Source organism: Protopterus annectens, chromosome 10.part0 (assembly GCF_019279795.1).
Source record: "Protopterus annectens isolate FY-2018-M chromosome 10.part0, PAN1.0, whole genome shotgun sequence".
Classification (NCBI taxonomy): domain Eukaryota; kingdom Metazoa; phylum Chordata; order Ceratodontiformes; family Protopteridae; genus Protopterus; species Protopterus annectens.
In genome coordinates this window covers 916,570,185-916,592,241 of record NC_056744.1, presented here as the reverse complement: position 1 = coordinate 916,592,241, position 22,057 = coordinate 916,570,185, and positions in this window count along the sequence as shown.

Genomic DNA, 22,057 nt, shown 5'->3' with positions numbered 1-22,057 from the left:
TGCAGTTCAGCCTTTTCCTAGCAGCTACTTAATTCTGTCAGAGCAGACTTTTGTGGCAGACAGGCTAAGAAGGACCAGGACAGACTCCCACAAATGGAAGTTACATCACAGAGTTTTCCAGATTATCCACCTGTATGGAATTCCTAAGTATGCCTGTTTGTGTCCATTTACAGCAGGCAGTTAAAGAAATTTTCCTCCAAAACTCCTTAAAAATGGCCTGAAGATAGATACCTTTCCATTCATCTGGATGGGGATGTTCCTGTATGCATTTCCACCTTGTCCTGGAATAAACAGCATTATTTTAAAGGTTCAGAAGGATACTCCTGGGATAGTGCTGGTAACTCAGTTTTGGCTCAGGCTCAGGCTCAGGCAACAGTGGCTGTCTCTTCTTTAGAAAATGGCAAAGGGCAATTGTCACAACCAGTGTAAGCAGAATTGGGAGAACCTGCAAGTTAACCATGAACACTTACCACTGTTGAAAGGCAAGCAAAATTTAACTTTCGAGTTGGTGTCATAATGGGTCTCAGAAGGAGAGATGCTATCTGGGGCACTTGGTCTGTCCATCATAATGGTAACTCAAATGTCTTGATGTTGCTCTTCCCAGCTAAGGGACCTAACTGCTGCCTTTAGCTATCTGAATCTTTGGTCATGCCATGACAATACTACCACTCCATGGATGTGGTGAGCCTCCCATATGGAAAGGAAATAAGCAAGCAGTGGTTGTTCTTAAGCCGGGTCCTTTTCAATAAGAGTGCCCATGTAACTCACAAAATCCAAAACTTAGTTGTCCAATTTCCTTGTTGCTATCTTGGCCATGTTTTTTTCCCAAGGGCTACAAGTGCCAAAGCAAGGTCTTTAGACCCAGGGTTCTCAGACTTGAGAATCCTTCAAATGCCCTCATGCATCTTTTAAATCAAATACATCAGTGAAATCTCCTCAAATGGTATTCTCCTCAATGTTAAATGGGATATGAGCCATGATGTGAGAACAACAAAGGGTCAACCTGGTCAAGCTGTCAAGAGCCATAGGAGCTAAACTTTGTGCTATATTAAGATCAGGGTCAGCTGGTCTACTCTCTTTAACAGGAAGGGAAGAATCATTCAGGGGCTGAGAGCATGCTGCAGAAGCCTGAACAGAGCAGGATTGTTGTGACCCTTGAGGATCACTAACCCCTAGGGAAGGTATGGTGCCAAAGTTCCTCTCTAAATCAATATCAAAAATCCTTGACCAACCTCATTAGGCAGGGAATCTAGGAATTATTCTAAGTATTCATCTACTGTTTGCCCCCTTTCTAACTGTAATACCCCTGCATTCCCTCTTTCTTCATTACTTCTGATTCCTGCGTGGCTTCTGAAACTGGAGCTGGAACATCAGTGAGAACAGTGATATCCATCCTGGCCCTCCTTCTTCACTTATGTCAGGAGGTGTGCCCATCAAAGGCTCTTCTTCAGAAAATGGATAACCTCTCTTTTTCTTAACCAAGTTTTGGTTTTCACTGGTTGTCACTTCCCAATCTGAAAAAAGGCCTTGAGCTTCCTGAGTAAATCATGCCGTCTGTTCTTCTAAACTAACAGTGAAATAATTCTTATTGCTAGTGCTCCTGATTCTCCAAAAAAATCACACATCCCTCAAATACATCCCTCAAATTGATTAAAAGTATGATATAATTTTGAACAATTTAAATGTTGACAGAACTGTTATGAACCACCATAGAAATGCAGTCTGACATGAGACTCCTGCAAGAAATCAAACCTTCTTTGAAAAGTTAACTATTGCTCTTTGCCTGTCTATATCATTATTTAAAATTATTATTATTTTTAAGCATGCACCCTTCTTCCTGTAATTGCAAACCATCCATGCCTTAGCCTACTTGTGAAGGACTTGCCTGTTTAAAATCTTATTTATTTATTTTGTTATTTATTTATTTGCTCCTTGAGCTTACTGGGTTGGCTATTACTTGAGTTAATAGGTTTCTGTTCAAACAAAAGGGATAACCTTTTTCATGTTCTGCTCAAAAAAAGAGGTCCTGCCATAAGCTGCTATAGTACCAGTCTTCCCTGAATATACTTTTTCCTTTTTTTTTCCTTATTATTTGATTTTTTTATATTATAGGCATCAGTAATATGAATGACTTGATAAGGTAATATGGGAACCAGCAAAGGAAGCCCACCATGCTGACTGAGCCTTACTACAGTCTCACTGAGATTGTTCTTTCCAATTTTAATGTAAGATAGACGAAGGGTCATCCCCTTCCTTATCCTTGACAGAAAGCTACATCTGGGTGCCCTGCTCTTGCAGTGTTCTGGAATGTTGTAAATCTCTCTCTATCTCTCTCTCTCTTTCTATCTTTTTGGCCTGAAACACTCTGAACACATCAGCAAAAGACTGCAATGATGAAGGGAAACCAAGTATTTCAACATCTGTGCATGAAAACAGATTTGCAGTGTTCATCCAAACCTTTTTCTAAATAAATAGTCTAATGCTGCTCTAACGAATCCAGTGATAATTGGACTCTGGTCCTCCCATAGTCTACTGCATGATCTGAGAGTCGTCATTGAGTAAAAAGGTTTAAACAAAATCAGAGAGGAAAACACTCCCCAAAATGATTGTCCCTGCCAAACTAGTTGAACAAAAAAAACTAGCAACACATAAAGTTAATGGCGCAAATAGCTGAAAGAAATATGTAAATCACAATAGCGGTGAATGCAATAAACGAAACCCTCAAAATTTAGAACCATCTTTTTCTGCCAAAAAGAAAACACAAGCCAAGTCACTGCAAAGCCAATCATTGAGACCAGTGCAGATACACAGTTAAACAAAGCAACAAACACAAAACCCTTATATAATATGTATATATATATATATATATATATATATATATATATATATTTATATATATATATATATATAGATATATATATATATATATATATATATATATATATATATATATATATATATATATATATATATATGTGAGTCTTCTTCAGTAGACCGAAATCCCATTTACCAGACTTTTAAAATACCGAGATGACAAAGCTGAAAATCCATAATACTGATGTCCCGGAACACTGATATTTCACTCCAGTTAAATAGCCTCTTGGCCACCATGGTGAACTTTGCCCCTTACCCCTGTGGTAGTCCGATCTTGGAGTTGATATATCTAGTTAGGGGGAATGTGTGGGGGGGTGAAGCCCCCCATATGGTCAGGAGTTGAAAGTCGGTGTTTCTTTATAGTCTTGGTTATATGAAAGTCGGGTAAGTGGGATTTCGGGTTTATGAAGTAGACCCACACACATATATGTGTGTATATATATATATATATATATATATATATATATATATATATATATATATATATATATATACATACACACATACATAGGTAGGAAGCTAGATATAGATATGGATATAATCACGCATATGTATATCTAAATATATATATATATATATATATATATATATATATATATATATATGTGTGTGTGTGTGTGTGTGTGTGTGTGTGTGTGTGTGTGTGTCTGTATAGCAGCTTTCCCACAAGATCAAACCCAGATCTCACAAGCCCGAAATTTAATTTTTCCACCACACTTCACTGCAACTCAACAATAACAGACAAGAAGCTTTATAATAAAACTGAACAAAAAAAATGGGAATCAAAACCAAAGAAAAAGGACAGCAAATTAATGGCCTTACCACCAGGCCAAACCAGTACATGGCATCCTTTAGGTTTTAATAGTGGTTCTGACCATAATTCAATGACTTACACCCACGATCTGTTCGGACGCTGACAGACGGCTCCATGTTTTAGATAAGAAGAAGCCACCAACACCCAATGACCACTGCGTACTTCTCTTCCTTTGAGCCACTGCCAGAATGCAAAAGAACACCAGCATGGTATTATTTAAGCCCTCTTAAGCTCTGCTCTTGAAGACTCACCCATGGACAATGAAGCTTACAGGTAAGCTGCACCTATAAGATCATATGATGAAGTGAAAGATTTTGTTTTCAGTGACTTGTAGAGGTATTGAATTCTCTGGTCAATTTATTCCCATTTTAAGATAGAAAATGCTAATTCTGTGATCATGGTAACATATCCAGTTAGTAAAGTAGTATATATGCTTCAGCTAGTTCAGAATTTTACTGACTACTTGCTCAGCATTTTTAAAAAAAATGTCATAACTGACTGCTATCCTGCCATCCAGCAGTGAAAGAAGCAGAAGACATAATGCAACTCAGCTCACAGATGACTACTGAACAAAACAAAACTATAGGAGATGAATTCAAGGTCACATATTTAACACATTAGGTGATTTCTCCTGTAGGACCTAATTAAGCCTTGATAACATTTTGTAACATCTCTCAGAAGACATTTATAGAAACTGGAATCCAAATGAGTCATCAGTTAAATACAGAAATGTCTACATGACCATGCATATATCTCCCAAAAGAACTTTTCAAGTTAAGGTTGCTTTTCACAGGCAGTCTTGAACAGCAAGTTTTATTTACCACAAGCCATGAGCTGTTAGTATAGGTAGTACAAGGCTGTAAGAATGCAGTCCTGTGTTAATCATAGGCAGTGCGGGAAATCACACTAAAAATGCAAGAACATGTATATAAAGTATCATGTTATAGCTATGTGGAAAATACCACCAGAGATAACTTAACTCATTAATTACTGGTTGCCTTGAAATCAATCTCAGCTTGAATACTATGTAAAAAGCCCTTGATGAGATAGTTGGAGTTCGCTGATTAGGCTTTTGTAGAGCTAAGTCCACCAAGTAGCAACTTAAGTAGAAAACAGTAGCTGTGATACTTCATTCAGTTTGCAGTATAGAGAAGATTCTCCCTTTAAAATGTTTGCTGCAAATCTTTTTAATTTCAACAATATCATGTGGAAAATTGTACATTTATTAATCAATTGCTGTGCGTAGTCTCACATGCTCTATTTTCCCTTAATATCTGCTGGCAAGGCTAGCCTTATATAAACTTCAGTCCCCTGCCAATTAAACTTATGTTTTGTTTTTGAAGGTTTCAACATTTTGTTTTGGTTTTAGCAAAATTTAGGAAACTCTAATAAACAGACACATGCATTTTCTTATTTTGGTATGGAATATTAAGTTTTCTGTGGACCCGATCAATAGCACAGTCAAGCACATTAACTGAATGCATTTTCTAATTTGGATATGGGAGGCAATGTTGTCTGTGGACTACCTGTGTAGCATAACTCTGTGTCTTTGACAAATGCATTTTCTTATTTGGATATGGGAAACAAAGTTATCTGTGTGTCTTCCCAGTAGTATAATCCTGTGTGCTTGCTGCATGTCCAGCAACATATGTAAAAATATCTCATAGCGTAAAAAATAGAGTTCCCCTTATCTGATTTTTTCAGGTATACACTGTATTATGACATTGTCCAACTTTGATCAAGCTTATATATCATTTTGTGTTGATGTTAGAGACAAAAGTGATTTGGAGTTAATGGAAACTACTCTTTTTTTTAACTCACTCTAATTTTCCTTCATCAAGAGCTAAGCAAATTAGGTGGACATCTAGAGCACCATTCAGGCTAGGGATGCTTTTTTTCATTTTTATTTTTGCATTTATTTTACGGAGGAAAATGCTATTACCAGAGCTGCAACACCTCTGTCTAAAATGGCCACAGCTGTAGTATCCTATTGAGGAGATGGCTTTCTGCATATTCTCACACATGCTTTACATAATCAGACATGCAGTCAAGAGACCCCTTTATACTCCTCGATTGAGTGTTTAAATTGTGGATGTATGACAAGGAACAGAAGCTCATAACATTTGAAGAAGGAAGTGAATGTGATAACCATAATAGAAATAGTGTAAGTTCAGACTATAAGTAGCATCATGAGGGTCTACAAGGGTCTACAAGGTAATGTTGTGGTTGAGGTGCATCTCATTTTGATAGTCTGGATTATAGTAGGTAAGCATTTTTTATCCTAGCAGGCAACCACATATCATGAGTAACAGGCCCAGATTTGCAGAACAAATGTGAGTTTATGTGAAGAATGTTGATATACTTTTCGGTTGCTGACTTGTCTGAAAAATGTTTTTGAAATAAATTACTGGGGCTATTATTTTTATTACAATCAGACATCTGAGTGTAATTTCTGAAAATGGGTGGTTGTCTGTGAAAAAAACTGACTGACCCTAATGTTGCTTGCTGGAGCTTATTTTGGCTTTGCAGTTGTGAAACAAGTTGGGAAACACTGATGAGGCTACAGTTTTTATGAAAAAATGTGAAGTTCATTGTTACAGCCATTATTTTATCACAATCATGAATCAGATGTCTATATATTCAACAAAGTGGTTATAACTGCTGGATAGGTGGCTGTTTGTAGATGCAAGTAACTGACCTCTTTTGCAATTTGCTCAGTTTAAACAGTCATTAATTTGGCTTTGCAGGAATGCTGTGAATTTGTGTGGAGTAAGTTGGAATACTTTACTATGTCTACTCTGTGTTGTAAAAAACAATCTTGAAGTACATTACTGTGATGATTGCTATTAGTACTAATATTAGTAGTAGTATTAGTATAAGCAGACCTGTAATCTCAAAGAGCTTGATACGTTGGATGAGTTCTTGTCTGTGGCTTCATCTTTGTGGAGTCTGCATGTCCTCTTTTTCTCTTTGTGGGTTTTATCCAGGTATTCTTGATCCACCAATACCCCAAAAATATGCCATTAGTGAAGATGATTTGTTTCAATTGCCTATTGGTAAAATGTGTAGTGTGTGTGTGTGTGTGTGTGTGTGTGTGTGTGTGTGTGTGTGTGTGTGTGTGTGTGTGTTTGGGTTTGTTCAGTGTGCTTTTAAGTGTTTGTATACCTCAACTTGCCATGAGCATTGTCAGTGTGTGTGTGTGTGTGTGTGTGTGTGTGTGTGTGTGTGTGTGTGTGTGTGCGTATATGAGTGTGAGTGTGTGTATGACTGTGTGTGTGCACATATGAAAAATCAGTACATCTTGTTAGAGACCTGACTTCATCAGAATGAAGTCTGTTTTACAGATAAGATGAAAACACTTAATAAATTATTTAAATGTGTTTGAAGTAATCCGATTTGTTTTTGGAGTTTTATTACTAATCAGCAGGATTTGGGGAAAGACTTTCCCCCGGATTCACAAATGGATATTTTCCATGCAGGAACAGTATAGGAGCTCCTGCATGGAAAATGGCCACTGATCGATCCAGGAAAGTGCCTTTTTCACGTGCATGAGCGGCCCTACACTGTTCCTGTATGGAAAGCCGTGCGGGATGCAAGTAACCTCATTTATTGGTAAAAACCATGTAAATGAGGGGATTTTGTGATCCAAGAAGCTGGCCAGACTCCGTGCAGGAACAGTGTCAGAGCAGAAATGTATTCAGTTAGTAACTGAATACATTTCTGCATCTGAGCAAACGGAGGCAGGACAGCACCTGGAAAGCATATATTACAGTCAAACACATGCCAATGGCCAAATATAAGGCCATTGGCATTAATAAATGTTTATTTTTTAAAAAAATGTAACTTTTTTTTTTGGCTGATCACAACTGCTTAAGCTTAGGGCAGCGGTACACAAACAGGATTGTGCCAAAAATAAAAAAAATGAGAAAAGTAAATTTTAAGATAATTCTGCATTTTGCCATTATAGTCAATGGGATGCAGAATTTAAACAATACCAGGGAACACTGGTTGACAAGGGGAATGGGTACGTCTAAGTGCAGTAACTAAGGACTTACACATTGGGGTATGCAAATGAGAGGACTTATACTGAATCACAGATTTCCTCAAAGTGCCAGCTTGCACCTAACCATGTAGGTGCAGCAATACAACAGTGCAAGTATAAGAGCTGAATGACTTCATAAGGGGGTGTGTCATGCTTGCTGTAAGCTCATTGGAGCTCTGTGGCCTGTGTTTGCCCTTAGCTAAGCACAGCTAAGGAAGGGGATGTGTCTAAGGCTGTATTGTCTTATACCGTGAAATGCAGTGCGTGTTCACAACCAGGGAGGGTCATTTCTGCGTAAAAGTGCTTACATTAGCTAAACGGGTGTGTGCGGTGCACAGCAGGCCTAAAAACAAAAATAAACAAACAAACAAAAAAAAAACACAGGCAATAGCAGAACTGTCTACATTTGAGTACCGGGTATGCACGGCACACCTTGGGGCTTAAATAGGGAGGAAATAGAAAGGGGAAACAGCAGTAGGAAGGCAATCAAGGAGAACTAGCATAGCTGGCAGGTGGAATGTATCAAAATCAGCCAATTACACAAGCAGCAGCCCAGCACACTAATATAAACTATGCGAACAACCACCAGTGTACAAAGATGGGGGATTTTTAACTCGCAAAAATAAATAAATATGTTAGAGGCTGCTGCTGCTTTACTCAATCAATATGTGCTAGAGACTGAAGGTGGTGAGGAGGAGAACGCTGACAACTGACCCACAGTCAGGAGGAGGAGAAGAGTGTACAGACCCAGGGTAACCTACTAAGGCCTACATGAACTTGAGAAAATAGAGCAATAGAGAGTGGACAGGGGCATTCTACAGCAATCGTTAAGCTGTGCTGGCCACATCTTAAACACAGAACTAATAGAGGGGAACCCATCCCAGTGGATACCAAGGTATATCTAGGCTTAGAAATACTAGCCACAGGTACCTTCCAAAGACCATCTGGGGATATCATGGGGGTCTCACAGGCATCAGCATCCAGGGTACTCCACCAGTTCCTGGATGCCATGACACAACATGCCAATGAGCACATATATCTCCACACTGCCCGTGAGGTGCTGACCACACATATGCATCTCTTCTACCATATAGCAGAATACCCTGAGGTAGTTGGTGGTATAGACTGCATGCACATCCACATCACAGCACCACCCAGTGAGCAGGGCAGGGTCTACATAAACCGCAAGGGTTTCCCCTCCATCAACTGCCAGGTCATGTGCAATACCCAGGCCATTACCATGAATGTGTGTGCTGGCAGCCCTGGAAGCTATCATTATTCCCACATCTGGCATCGCTCACAGGTGTAACAGGCATTTGCCAGGGGGGACATCTCATATGGCCATTTAGTGGGAGATGCTGGCTATGCACTGGAGCCATGGCTGATGACACCCATCAGAAATACACACACACCCGAACATGAACACCATAATGAGGCACCCGCACAAACAAGGATAATTTTAGAGCATGTATTTCAGATGCTCAAGTCATGGTTCTGCTGCCTTGACATAGCCGGTGGAGTCTTGCAGTATTATCCAGCTACATGTACACAAATGTTCATAGTATGTGCCATGCTACACAATATGATCCTGCGGAAATAGCTGTAGCAGGAACAGCATTGGGCAGGGCCATACATCCCCCACCATTTCCAAGACCAGCACAAGCATAGAGGGACTTGGAGGAAGAACATCCTAAGCCTGCCCCTGTAGGCAGAAGATGGCATGCACAGTATGCCCAGGCCTTGGCAAAGAAAATATGAAATGGAAGCCAGCAGAGTAACTGAAATACCAGTACAGTCATATCAAATGTTAAAGTCTGCAGGTGTGCACCCCCCCCCCCACAATCCCATGTAGAAATACAGTAACAGATGGCCTGCAGCACTCCCAAATGGCCTACAGTCCTCTGGCAAAGGCCCATGCCTCACCCATAGTGCCAATGAATGGAATGGCAGGGGATCCCAACTAACAACCAAACAGTAAACAGAAAACAAATGCAAGGCCATGTTGACAAATGCCAGTAGCATGCCTCCCCATGTCCTACTGCAAGGACTGTGGATCAGGCCACAAATACTATTTTATTTTATTTTATTTTACATTTGTTGACCGGGATAGTCCGACTGGATGCATGTCCATTTTCAATGGAGGCCCGGGGAGAAAGCTACAGCATTACATAATACCAGCATTACATATTACAAACAAACTATTTACAGAGATTACATAAGTAAGCAAGTTAAACAAGTTCCACAGTTTAGAGTTAATCCTGGGCGCAAGTTAGGATTAAATTAAATTACATAGTAAACTGGTTAACAGATTTTTACAAATTCTAGAGAGAGTTTGCCAGGCTTGATACATTGACATAGCCAGTTAAGTGACAAATGTTGTTTGAGTCTAGTTTTAAATTGACCTAAGGTGGAAAGTAAGGTAATATCAGCTGGAAGAGCATTCCAGGATCTACTTACAGAGTTTGCAGAGAGAGTCACCGGCTGTGTTATTAATTTTGCTAGTCTGAATTAGTAGTTTGTTAGAGGATCGAAGTGGTCTAGGATTGTTATAGGGGGTGATACTATTTTTAAGTGCAGGAGTATTGTCCAGATTATAGAGGATTTTATAGGTCATAATCAGTTGGTTATACTGGATTAGGCTGGGTAGTTCAAGCCACCCAAGCTGATTTAGATTGGTGCAATGATGTGTCCTAAAATGTAACCCAGTGGCAAACCTGGCAATGTGGTTGTAGCAAATTGAGAGTTTGTTAAGGACAGTCTTGTTTAAATTCAAGAGTAGAGGGGGATGCATACAGAAGGGTTGAAAGAAGGTGAGAGTGAGCTATGGCAATTTTAGCTGGAGGGGTTAGGAAGGCTTTTATTCTGTAAAGTGACCCTAGTTTTTTATTGATTGTTTTAATAGTTTGGTTAACATGTAGGTAAAATTTTAGATTATTGTCTATGATGGCACCTAATAGTTTTGTAAAGGGGTCAGGGGAGATTATTGTGCCATCATTTGAATTTATGGTAAATACTACTAGGATAAAGGGCCAACTATAGGGATACCTCTGAGATATTGCTTACATAATGTTAGGTGTAGGAGAGAATAACAGAGGAGGGGTGCAAAAGCATGGATGTCATGAAGTGTATGAAGTCTGAAACTCCAATGTCTACCAACCCATGAATGAATAGCCACAAAAACTGCTTGTAAACCACAAAGTGAAGGCAAACTGACCAGAGATATGAGTACTGCCTCTTGATAACCTGGGTGTAGCTGTACAGCTGAGAGGTATGGCCCCAGCAGGATATGGCCATTTCATGAAGTTTAGAAAAGCACAAGGAGGGGAACCCTAGCCAGCATGCTAACAAGGTGCTGCACCATTTACACAGAACCAGCAGTCTTTTGTCTGTAGCTACCCTTCCACAATGGCAGGTGTGTGCCATAATGTGTAGTTTATATGCCTCAGAATATTGGTCTCAGCTTCATTCATCTTGTATTTCCCTGTAAATAACTGTGAGCAAAGAATAACTGTCAGTATAACTGTCAGTAGTTGATGACATGACACATCACAGTGTAAAACAGTACATATATCAGAATATCTATGCTACAACCAAACATGTTACACAAGCAGCACAGACGGTAATAGTTATAGTATCCCCTGTATGATAAGCCCATTGTGTCTCCATATTAGCAACCTATCTACAGATATCCTCCAAAAACAGTTTGCTAGGTGTAGCTGTAGCACACAAAACCCTGAACTGGAGTCCAACCCTCCCTGGAATGGATGCACACACTCAATATAGAAGGTCATACTCGGCATACTGCTACACTTAGAGAAATTAAGCCCATGTCTGACAACAAAGTGAACTACAGATATTGGTTATTTGCAGCTGTCCATGCACACACACCAAATTGTACACCATTGATACTTCACACGCACACATTGGATAGGAATACACACACATATTGATGGTCATCATAATATAATATGTCAAAGATACACAAACAGAGATGTGGGGAAGAGTAAGATAGACAGCGACAGAGAGAAACCCATTATGAGGCCTGTCCCACCCACTACACATCCCATTGGCCTATATCACACGATGTGCTGATGTAATTCTCTTTAGAAATACATTTGGTTAGTCCTCAGCCTATAGTGTTAGTGGTGCTTGTGATAACTGAGTAACACTACAGTACAAATAGGTGTCCATGTAGCAGTTGTAATCTCAGTCCTGTCAAATGTAAAGTTGTGTGTGAGTGTGTGTTTCTAGATGAATGTGGTTGAGGCCTTTCACACTCACTAAATCTCCTGTACCCATCCTTCAGCACTGCTGCTGATGTCACTCACCTTCAAATATACCTTTGGACAGCTCTTCAATGTATAAGCTATGTGGTGCTTGTGATAACTGTGTAACTGTGTAGCAAACTAATTAGATAGGAGTTCCAATCCTGATCCTGGCAACTGTGTGAGAGTGTGTGTATCCTTGTAGGGACCTAGTTTTGTGGTCATTCACACTTACAACACTTCCCTTACCCCTCCTTTAGCACTGCTGCTGATGTCACTCACCTTCAAAGATACCTTTGAACAGCTCTTCAACATATAAGCTCTGTGGCACTTGCGATAACTGCATAATACTATAGTGTAGCAAACTAGTTAGGTAGGTGTCCCACTCCTGATCCTGGCAGCTGTGTAAATGTGAGTAGTTGTATGAGAGAGTGTGTATATCCTTGTAGAGACCTGATTTTGTGGTCATTCACACTTACAACACTTCCCTTACCCCTCCTTTAGCACTTGTGCTGATGTCACTCACCTTCAAAGATACCTTTGCACAGCTCTCCAACATGTAAGCTTCATGGCACGTGTGATAAATGTGGAACAATGTAGTAGTAATGACTATATAGGTATAGGTTTGAATCTCATCCCTGGCAAGTGTTTGTGTGTGTGTACATATGTATGTAGGTACCTCCAAGACTTTGGCCCCAGTACACATCTCAGTGCCTGACTTTAGCAGTCCTGCAGATATCATCCACCTTCGAAGTACCTGTTGGCAACCCTAAACCAGGTAAGGTCAGTGGCGCATGTGATAAATGCATAACCATAATGATCTGAAAAGATAGTTAGATAGAGGTTTGAACCTCACCCTTGACAAACGTTAATGTGTGTGTAGTGTAAAATATTGTTTGGAATATCTGACCCACTACATCACCCAGTGCCATTATTTACAAGGGCTGGTGATGTTCCTCACCTTATAAGTACCTTGGGACAACATCCATCCTATAAGCTCTGTGACACATGCGATAAATGCGATACACTGTAGTAGCTGTACATAGCTAGGTAGGAGTTTGAAACTCAGTACTGGCAAGTGTGTGTGTGTATCAGTATCATGTGTGGTGGTCAGTATGACTGTGAAATAACAGGATCCATTGGGGGGTGGGTTTTGCTAAATTATTATATTGAGGACCTAGTATATGTCACAATGTCCACATTACAAGGTAAACAGTTGTCAAATAGCCGTAAATGTGACAGTATGGATTAGTGAACAATATAGGCAACCCTTCTATTACTAAGAGACCACTCTCCACCCATGTATCATACACAAACACACTTGGCTAGGCAACAACCACTATATCGGTAGTTCCCCTGCATATTGCCTCACAGATAGAACCCACGGTCTGATTGCAGTGGACTACATGCCTGTTGACCAGAATAGTGCCACTGACATCAGAAAGTACTTTGATGCGTTACATCTCCTGTGTGAGTGTGTGTTATCCAGCAAGTAAAAGGACATGGCACCCTGTTCCATCCCCTCAGTAGTCCAGTCATCCAGTCAATGTGTACAGTGACCCTTTTTCCATGTTCCCCACTGGGCACCTGCAACAACTGTAGAGTCGGCAAATGTAGCCCACAAACTGAATACCATGCCTTATACACATGCCCTGTATGGGCAGACACCAATAACTCCACTAAATACCCATATCATACTGTCAATGTAGGTGCAATCACTACCTCAGCTACATAGCCAGGTCTCACCAAATGAGGTCAGGAATGCTACATCAGAAGACACCAATCTATCCACACAACATGCCCCACAGACTTCAAGCACACTTCCACATGTCAAAGAACATGCATGTAGGACATGTGCACAACCCAGACACTGTCCATGTTATGGAATATAGATCACATACACGGGAAGCAGTGCACATCACTGGCCACCCACAATGGAAACCTGGATGAGTGGATGGGGAATACAATACCCACCCTTGGGGACCACTCTTGTGACTATACACCTGAGCCACATTGGGGACCATTGTCATGTGACCTGATGCCAAGATATTCCCTTGGGCTAGCCTTGTAGAGCCTTCGGGCCCATTCATGTACTACACACCTATGAAACAATGAATCTATGGATCTCAATACTGGCAAATGTGTGTGCATATGTGTGTGTGTGTGTGTGTGTGTGTGTGTGTGTGTGTGTGTGTGTGTGTGTGTGTGTGTTTGGTTGATGAATATCCCCTGTGGCTGTGGTAATTAGCAATCAGAGGTGTGTCCAAACCAGAACACGCACCATTCTCCATTCTACAAAAGATGTTGTACACCAACATGTACTTATGTACAACCCTCAGCCCTATAATCTGTGAGCCATATGCAATCACTGTGTTACAGACTAGAAATTACCTTGCACATACTGTACCCTGCCTATGACATGGTAGATGTGTCACCACACTGTTATACCCTGTGGCCTTGTTGCAGGGCCACATCCTGGTGACACACAGATGCCTAGAACAGAAATGGGATACAGCATGTGAGAACATATTCTCTCAGCACTTCACTTTTGGGGGGAGAGAGGGGTAAAGCTGGCACTGAATGTGTTGCCAAGACTGTGGCGAATATCTGTTGTCTCAGGATAAGTATTAGCTTTGTGCAGTAACTTGCATCACTTGTGTTTAATGCTGTGGAGGTTGTTGCTGTAACTATCAAGGCTGTTGTGACTGTCTTTAGTGTCTGCTGCATCTTTGCTGCAATAAATGCCTGTCAGGACTCCATGAGGGAAACAAAGTTGTGTTTGAGGCTAATAAAGGAATTCAACAGTCATGGGACACCACCTTTCCCTGCAACAGTGTCCTCCATCTGATGTGCACTTTAGTAATGGCAGGGGACCATCACATTGTCTCCCAGTGTTTGGAGGACAGTGCCTGGGTTCTGTTGGCTCTGGCTAGTACCATACATTCATGTACCTGTTTGTACAGTGCATATGTGTATGATTCCAAAGTCATGCAGCTACATTCCATTGCCATGGGTGCAGTGAAGATATCCACCCCTGTTTTCATGGCTGCAAAGTCAGCTTTGGAGAGTTTTTGCCAGATGGTTATCTTTGTGAGTGGTGTGGCTGACATGTTGAGTTCCATGTTGATTACAGCTTATGTGAATCTCACCATGCAGGGATTGACATCTGGGGATGAGCAATAGTCCCATATTTAAGTGGTCAACACAGGTCAAGGTTGTTGCATCCCCTACCAGGGGTCAGTATTAGCTGGTCTACGGCAATGGAAATGATGAATCCCAGAAGGGTTGGACCACTGTACTGGTGATTAGCTACATTCCCCAGGTGATGAAGGGGTAGTTGAAGACTCGTACTATGTCAGTGTTGCATTGGACCATCAGAAATGGCAGGGTGTTGAGGAATGTGCATCAATAGTCTAGGGACATTGATGTGGACCCATAGCAGGCTATAGACTGGATTGCACTATTACCCCAAGGGAGTTGTACCGGAAGTATCTCTGATGCATTATGATGGGATACTAATCTTGAGGTGTCCCTATCCATAATGAATATGGAGACAACACCAACTGTGGAGGTGTGGTCCATGTTTCAGCTGTGGAATGTGTCATAGCCTGATACTGCAGGTCTGCTGTCTGCTGCTGTGAACAACCTCTCCATTACAGCAGATGTGTCCTCCACTCCAACTGTTATGAGTGACTGCATCCTGACAGTTAGATGTCAACTATTAAGCAGAATGACCCACAGATTGCATATGTGTGTAGCTGTTATGGTGGTAATAACATTAGGAACACTACCTAATAAGGCACCATAGGGGTGGCAAGACACATAGCCAGTACCTGACAACCCAGCAGTGACAGATGTAGGATATGTGTGGCAAGTCATTGGGTTCTGTCAATCATGCCATCCCAAGCAGAGAGGTCCTGCATCCCCTGAGAATGACACATAACACATAAGCCAATGTCCAGTCAACCATCTGTTGATAGTACCACAGCATCATTATTAGTGACAGCAGTACACTGCCCAGGGCTAATGTCACATCTGCCGGGACCACATAATCAGAAAGTTCAACCATGTCTCCTGTCATGTAGTCCCAAGTCATTCACACCCATATGGATATAGAGTGATACTCATAGTTGTTGTGGAGTGACATGACTGGCTGTGTCATGTGTTAGATGCTGGCATGTGATTGATATTTTGCTGTTACCTGCTCAGTATTTAACCTAGTGAATGGGATGTGTGTGTCTCAGTATTGAGTTACCGATGATCACTGTATTATGCAAGGTAGTTAGCCTTAGGAGCTTAGGTTGGAGGCACACTGTGTAGGTCAGTATGTGTCCCTTGGGATGTGCCATGTTGCTGTGTCTGAGTGGGTGTCTGCCTTACTGGTCTGTGCTGTTTTGGTAGATGTCCATTCAGTGCCTCTGGGAATGTGGGTGTGTGGCTTTTCACTGTATGTCATGGCTGTCAAAATGGGTGTCATAGTGAGCTATGTGTTCCACATGGTGTGATGCAGGTGTTAATCTTATCCTTTTCACCTGCTAGTCCAGTCCTTGCTGGAGAGTGCATATGTCCACATTGGGTGATGTATGTGTAACTCTCACAGGTCTGAGTGTTTGGAGTTTAGAGGGAAGTGTTGTCTGTGCACATGTGGCAGTTGCAACAATGCCTCAGAATGGACATGTGCACCAGGTTAATTGGTGAAAGCACAGATAACTGCCCTTCAAACATGCCAGGAGGGGTGGACATAGCTAGTAAGTACTGGGGCTACATCTGTGATGAACAAGTACTGCTGACGGCTCACAGGTGTGCTACAATTCATGATACAATAACCTGGTGAAGTGCCAAGCCATAATGCTAGTTGAAGTGCAAGACAGAAAGAACTGGCATGATGTACGGGTAGAACAGAAGGAAGACTGTTTGCCAGCTGTAATACATTACCACAGTTGTGCAGTTATCAGCAGCTTTGGCCATTTGAAATTTCAATAAGCTCTGCAGTGTGCTGTAACTGCATAATACTATAGTAGACATACCTAGCTAGGCAGAAGTTCTAATCCCCAATATTGGCAGGTGTGTGTGTGTGTGTGTGTGTGTGTGTGTGTGTGTGTGTGTGTGTGTGTGTGTGTGTGTGTGTATGTATGTATGTGTGTGTGAATCATGTACTATCTGGCTCATACTATTGTTGACCTGTGTACTACCCTTTAGACTTCCGTTCACTCCAGTTTAGTAGACCTGTTAATGTCATCTACCTCAGAAGTACCTTTCGGTAGAGTTGGATATGTGTAAGCTCTGTGGTGCATCTCATAACTGCATAACACTATAGTAGGATTACCTAGATAGGCAGATGTTCTAATCCCAATATTGGTAAGTGTGTGTGTGAATCATGTACTGTCTGGCTCATTCCATTTTTGACCTATGTTCTACCCTTTACACTTCCCTCCACTCCAATTTAGTAAAACCTGTTGATGTCATCCACCTTAGAAGTACCTTTGGAAGAGGTGGAAATGTATAAGCTCTGTAGCATGTGTGGTAACTGCATAGCACTGTAGTAGGAATACCTAGATAGGCAGGAGTTTTACTCCTAATGCTGGCAACTGTTTTTGTGTGTGTGAGAATCATATCATGTGTGGCTTGTACCATTTTGATGTGTATACCATATACAGCTGGTGACCTCCTCCAGCTGCCATTACTTTATACAGTGAGGTCACAGCATCTGCCTCACATGTAGCAGGTTAAACCATTGTACGGTCCTCTATACAGATGTGTCTGGAATATCCATATGTTTGAAATGTATACGTGGTTAGAAGTCATCTGTGTGCATTAACAATGCCCATGTATGTGATATTATAACCAAATAGGCCACAGTGAGTGTACCGACACATATGGCAGCATGAGGTATCATACCTGACTGAACCTTCATGCTGATAGAATGTCTGCCGCCCTCACAGGTCGCCTGCTTTGTAGGTGCAATGCATGAGTACAGATGCTTGGTTTTATAAGTGAACTGTACCTGTTATAGGTCACACTAAAGGCTGAAAGAGGTGTGGACTGTCATACTGTGGTCCTAATTAGTATGTGACAGGAACACCTTGCATCTTAAGAGGGGTGTGTACACAATATACATCCACTGTATACCAGTAATGTGTCACACATGACCTTATCTTAAGTCATTTGTTCAGCACAATTTGCTGGCCTCTGTCCAGAAGTCTTGGCACTGACAAGTTGCAAGGTATGCTACAGGAATGTTGAATTCATGTCAGATAGGCCCCAGTGGTGACCACTATGATGCATTACAGTTAAACCCAGCACAAGTGAACATGCACAACAAGCAATATAGCTAATATATAAAGCAATATAGCTATTACTGATGGTTGTGTGCATGGTAAATTGCATGCACTTCACATGGCTGGGGTATTTCCAGGCAACAACAGAACAATGCAATACTTACAAGCTTCAGGCTGCTGTTCCATATGCAGACCAGAAGGTCCTAGGTAGTTGTGATAGGGAGGTATGTTCAGCAGACTCAATTTTGGCCTTGGTATAGGATGGATGCAGCATGTCTGCACATCTATAGTACTAACCATAATAATACACAATGCCCTGTCCTCACCATAGATGTGCACCTCTGTGCATTAGAAAACCCCATCCACAACTGCAATTGGACATGACACATGCATGTAGATACAATATAGATACATGTATGTCTGATACATTAGTGTACTAATCCCCACTGGGCCCTTACCTGCACGCTCTTCATCCAGTGTGTGCATGCAACCCACCTCCACAATGCTTCCCTCAGCGTCATAGCTTGTGCATTCAGCGTGTGGCCCAAGTGTGGTGAGGAGCTCCTTGGTAGGTGTCATTGGAGGCTGGATGGCTGGGTCCCCACCTGTAGCTAGCCAGTCCCTTGCTACAACAGCAACCCATTGATGGACATGGCATTTGAGGTCGGTGGCCTGATGCTGCACATGTACATAGGTTCTGCTGTGTAGGCCATCATCATTTACCCTGTGGACCACTTTGCTCCACAGGGCAGTCCTCTCCCGCACATCTTCTGCTCTCCGTCCACATGACAGGGCATAATGTCCAATCACATACTGGGTGATGATGTCTGTTTCCAAAACAGAGAATGCTGGCAGATGAGCAATCTGCATGTTACCTGGAAGACATAAAGAAGAAAAGGTCACAGGACTTCATACAGTTGTCAAAATGCACATCAGCAGTGGATATTACTTGCAAATAATCCAGACTACACCGGAACCCTCCAAGCTATCATGGCTGGAGCAGATTGCATTACATGCCAGTCCTTGAGCTATTTTATTCCCCCCAATGTTGGACACTTGATTGCATAATCCTCTATCCTCCATTCATTTCTATGTAGAGGGTTGACAGTGGTCATCTTCCATGTGGATGGTGTGTGTATGGTAGCAGGTCTGTGTTTGACTGTGGTGTGCGATGGAGCTCTGAGCACATGCCTGAGTTCATGTAGGAGGCAGACACTGATGTTATTATCCCCCATGGAGATAAGCTGTTGTTGCCATAAGTAGGCAATATGTACATGCTCACCATTGCTGAGGGGAAGAGTGTGGTTGATGTGCATATCTCCATGTACGACTGGGGTGGTGATGTTCCCACCTAACTTGTGTGATACAGGTTGCCTATATCCACAGAATGTGTGTATGGAGTGTTCTTTACCCCCCAGTCCAGGGTGAATTGTGATGTTTCATCTGAGACTTACAGCATATGTGGAGATACGGTTGCAATTGACCTTGCTGGTGTGGATATGTCCGATTCATAATCATAGTCAGCCTTACAGGATGTCACCTGTGAACTTACCTGCTTGCTCGGATATAGGTGGATTTGCTTCACAGTTGTTGCCTTCACCTATGTGTCCCTGTACAGCCAATGTAGCAACCTATTATGCGGTTTGTGTATTGCTGCTGTCCACCAAAGGGGATTACTCTACCTTGGTGGAGGCTGGATATACAGGTCAGGAACTGCTGTGTCCATATAGATACAGTGGATATAAAGGGTACACACCCCTGATACACTGCCTGACATTTGTGCAATTGGAACATGACACCACAATAACTCATTTCATAACAATTCCCAGCTGTAGTGTGTCCTATAGCCTGTACATTTCAATTGAAAACAAACCAATCTGGTCTGTGAAAACATATCAGAATAATACTCAGTAAAATAAGCCAGTTGAATGAGTGTGCACACCCTTAAACTTGTGTATGGCCCTCTTGAGATGGTTACAGCATTCATCCATCTTGGTCTGGACTCTAACAGCATAGGTTCATAGGTTCATAGGTTGGTACTATGCTATCAGCCCTAGGGCCTATACAAGCCTAGCCATAACAATTCCCTGGCTATTTCTTCCCACATTATTTACTTTCCTGGACCCCTGTCTAGCAGGGTGACTGATGTCATCCCTGGGGTGAATTTCCTTTCTCCCATCCAATCGTCAAGGTTCCTCTTGAAGAGGTCCAAAGAGGCACTCTGCTTGACATGTATGGGCAATCTATTCCAGAGTCTGGGGAGTCTCTGGGTCAGAAACCTATCCCTCCAGCATGCATGGCACATCTTCACTTGGCAATAGTTGCTCACCTTCCTAGAAACACCTTTGATTGCATTTCAATGGAATTGCACAGGTTAGGGATCACATTGAAGATGTGAAACATTATGAAATGATCTTCTGTGGTTTGATTGTCATACAGCACACAAGCTTGGCATTCCAACAGGGGTGTGTACACTTGTGATATCCACTGTATATAAGTACTGATATAACAGGTAGTGGTAGGCATGGACAGAGGGTCATAACACAGGGGACACTTCTCTGATTAATACCTGATAATCATGCCTACTCCAGTACCCACATCAGTGTCAGGGCAATGCAACCACCAGTAGCTATACACATATATGTCTGTTGTATGCACTGTCACTGATATTACACACATGTGCAACATGCACAACCTATTTACCTGACTGCTTGAAACCCATGTGATTAGTTGTGTGCCTTCCAGCTGAACATATGCATAGATACATGTGCTCAGGGGATATCTGGTATACATTTCTGTTGAATGTAAGTCTGGCACACTGTATTTACAGTCTTGCTGCTCAATCATACATCTCAACCTGTTACAGCAGTACGTCTGGACAATGGCACACATAAATGGGTGTCAAAAGGACATCAATATTAATAATGTATTAATATAGCTGCACCATATATTAGTACATTGATTGCACAGGAGGGTTTGATATCACTATGATATCCTGGAAGATGTCCAACAGCCATAAGTAGGCTATTATGTTATAATGCCATTGCTCACAGACCTGCCAATGGTTTGGGTCACATAACACAGGTATATGTGTATGTGACTACAGATGTGCTTTTTGTCCGGCAGGACACTGTACAGTTGAATGTTATTAATTCAATATATCATATGCATTTCAACACACATCTGCAACAGTACTCTACTATGCTCATGCCCTCTATAGCTGTCTTTGATTTACAAGGCAAAGATGTGTCATACTCATAATCACAGGTAACATGGATATGGAAAACATCCCATTAACTGGCCTAGCAGTGGCACAGTCACAACTGTTTGACAGGCACCCATGTGGTTGTCATATATGAGCTGTCCTTTCCCAAGTGAGTCAGGCTCCTGAGCTGTAATTCCACCTCACAACCTCTCAGAGCATCACATCTGGACAATGCCTAAAATAATGGGAGATAAATGGGGACAGACTTTAATTATACCTGCTACAAACATAGGAAGTTTGTAGAATGACACATTTTGCATTACAGTGAATATTTTATGGATGTGGAGTCTTAAATGCAAGTGTTTGTCATTACCTGATGACTTCAATCCAGCTAGTTGACAGAAAATTACAGATCTCAGGAAAAACAGAAAAAAATACATGATGGTAAAATGTGAGCATTCTATGAGGATCTATACAGTTGAGAGGTATGTCTGATATCTCCCACTGCAGGGATGGCCAGATGTTATGGCCATAGCAGCTGTTTAGCAGGACATTAGTACAGCATGCCTTGTTGGGACA